Source organism: Cryptomeria japonica, chromosome 1, assembly GCF_030272615.1.
Source record: "Cryptomeria japonica chromosome 1, Sugi_1.0, whole genome shotgun sequence".
NCBI classification, from domain to species: Eukaryota; Viridiplantae; Streptophyta; class Pinopsida; order Cupressales; family Cupressaceae; genus Cryptomeria; species Cryptomeria japonica.
The window spans coordinates 307,783,178-307,786,192 of NC_081405.1; positions in this window are offsets into that span (position 1 = coordinate 307,783,178).

Below are 3,015 nucleotides of genomic sequence, written 5' to 3' on the forward strand. Positions count from 1 at the left end.
AATTCATATAGGAATGCCTTCAATATAAAAATATGCATTTTAATATTATTTATTAGAAAAGAATACTATATTTTATTATTATTACTTTAGTCGAAATATCTCTTAATATTATTTCTTTTGTTAGAATACTCTATCTTTTCTAAGTTTCTAAAAAAATAAAAGAAAAAATATTGAAAAAGAAAGAATTAGCTTTATTTAATTCTAATTTTTCATCTTCTTTTCTTTTTCTTTTTTCGTTAAGCTTAAAATTATTTTAATTATTTATGTATTTCTAAAATTATTAAAAATTATTATAACTAATTAAATATATAATTATTTGCCTTATTAAAATTTTAATTATGATAGAAGAATTATAATTTAAATTAAAATCTTTCTTTTATTACTATTTTCTTTTGATAAGAATATCTTTTAAAATTATCTTCTTTTATTAGATATTCTATTTTTTATTATTTATTCTAATTCTTCCACTTCTTTTAAGGATTAATTATTTTATTAAGTAAAAATTGTATTTAAATTATTTGTGTTTTTTTATGAAATTATAAATAATAATTAAAAGATATTAGAATTTGTACATTTTGTCTTATTAAAAATTTATTATTATAGAATAATAATAATTAAGTTTCATTCTAATTTATATAATAAAATAAATTTCAACTTAACACCTAAATTAAATGTTTAGAGCGAGAGAGCAAAAAGGAGAAACTAATTTTTTATTACTCATTTCATGCCAATAATTTAATGTTAGCATGTCATTTATTATTGTCTCCATCTCCATCTCTCTCCCTTATCTATATCTCCTTACCTCTCCCTATATCTCTCTCTTTCCCCCTTCTATCCTTCCCACTCTATCTATCTCTCCCTCTCCCTCTCTCTCCCCCTCTCGTTCCCTCTTTTTATATCTCTTGACTTCTATATCATCTCTCTCCCTCCCCCCCCTCTATCTATTTGTATATCTTTCTCCCTTGTTATATCTATCTCTATATCTCTTTTACTCACACACACATTCCCTCTTTCTCCCTCCTTATCTTTATATCTATATCTCTCTCACTCACAGAGACACACACTCCACCCTATTTCTCCCTCCCTATCTCTACTCTATCTCACTATCTCTCTCACTCTCTCTATATCCCTCTCTACCTCTCCATGTATCACTTCCTATATTTTTATCTTTCTATCTCTCTATCTCCCCCTCTTTAATTCTCACACTCTTTCTATCCCTATTTATCCCTCTCCCCCTTTCCCTCTCCTTCCATCTCTCCCTCTTTCTTACCCACTTTATATTTTACAAATTATATTCTCTCTCCCTCTCTCTCTCTCTCTCTATGTGTGTGTGTGTGTGTGTGTGTGTGTGTGTGTGTGTGTGTGTGTGTGTGTGTTATCTCTCCCTCTCCCCCCATCACTCCCTCTTTTTATATCTCTCTACTTCTGCTCTCTCTAATGTATATACACATACTCTCTTTCTCTCCCTCTCCCTCTCTAAATTCTAAAGCTTTCTCTCTATTACTTGTTTTTGTTAGCTCATCTCTCTCTCTCTCTCTCTCTCTCTCTTACACAATGTCTTTTTCTATATTTCATCTCCATCTCTCCCTAGCTAGTCTATCTATCTCTTTTTATACATATATCTCTATCTCTCTCCTTGTCCCTCTCTATCTATCTATTTTTTCCTCTATCTATATCAATACCCCCCAATCTCTCTCTTTGGGCCAATCCCTCTCTTTATTTTACCCTCCTTTCTATTTCTCCCATCTCTCCCTCCCTCATTCCCTCCCTATCCCCCCATCTATCTCTTTATCTCTACCTCTCTCTCCCTTTTTCTCCCTGTATATCTCTATATCTGTCTCTTTCTCTTCCAATCTATATCTATCTCCCCTATTCTCTCACCCTCTCACACTCTCTATTTGTCCATTTATTTATCTCTCTCCCTCTTCCCCTCTCTCTATATCTCTAACTCTCTAGCTCTATCTCACCATCTATATATATGTATATATATATATGTATGGATATGGATATGGATACATATTGTTAGAAAAAGACTATGCATAAAAAAAACTATATTTTATTATTATCCACTTTTAGTCAAAATATCTCTTAATATTATTTCTTTTATTAGACTACTCTTTTTTAAGTTTCTAAAAAAATAGAAGAAATAAGCATCTTTATTTAATTCTAATTTTTCTTCTTTTCTTTTTCTTTTTCTTTATTCGTTAAGTTTAAAATTATTTTAATTATTTATTCTTTTTTATAATAATTAAAAATTATTATAATTAATTTAATCTATATTTATTTGTCTTATTAAAATTTTAATTATGATAGAATAATTATATATTAAATTAAAATATTTCTTTTATTACTATTTTCTTTTGATAAGAATATATTTTAATATTATCTTCTTTTATTAGATATTCAATTTTTTATTATTTATTCTAATTCTTCCACTTCTTTTAAGGATTAATTATTTTATTAAGTTAAAATTGTATTTTAATTATTTGTGGTTTTTTATGGAATTACAAATAATAATTAAAAGTTATTAGAATTTATATATTTTGTCTTATTAAAAATTTATTATTATAGAATAATAATATTTAAATTTTATTCTAATTTATATAATAAAATAAATTTCAACTTAACACTTAAATTAAATGTTTAGAGCAAGAGAGCGAAAATGAGCAACTAATTTTTTATCACTCATTTCATGCCAATAATTTAAGGATAACATATGTCCTTGGGGATTTATGTTGATGTTAGCATATCATTTGATTACTGTCTCCATCTCCATCTCCATCTCTCTCCCTTATCTATATATCCTTATCTCTCCCTATATCTCTCTATATTCTCCTTCTATCCTTCCCACTCTATCTATCTCTCCCTCTCTCTCCCCCCCGCGTTCCATCTTTTTATATCTCTCAACTTCTATATCATCTCTCTCCCTCTCCCCACTCCCTATCTATTTTTATATCTTTCTCCCTCTTTATATCTATCTATATATCTCTTTTACTCACTCACACAAACACATGC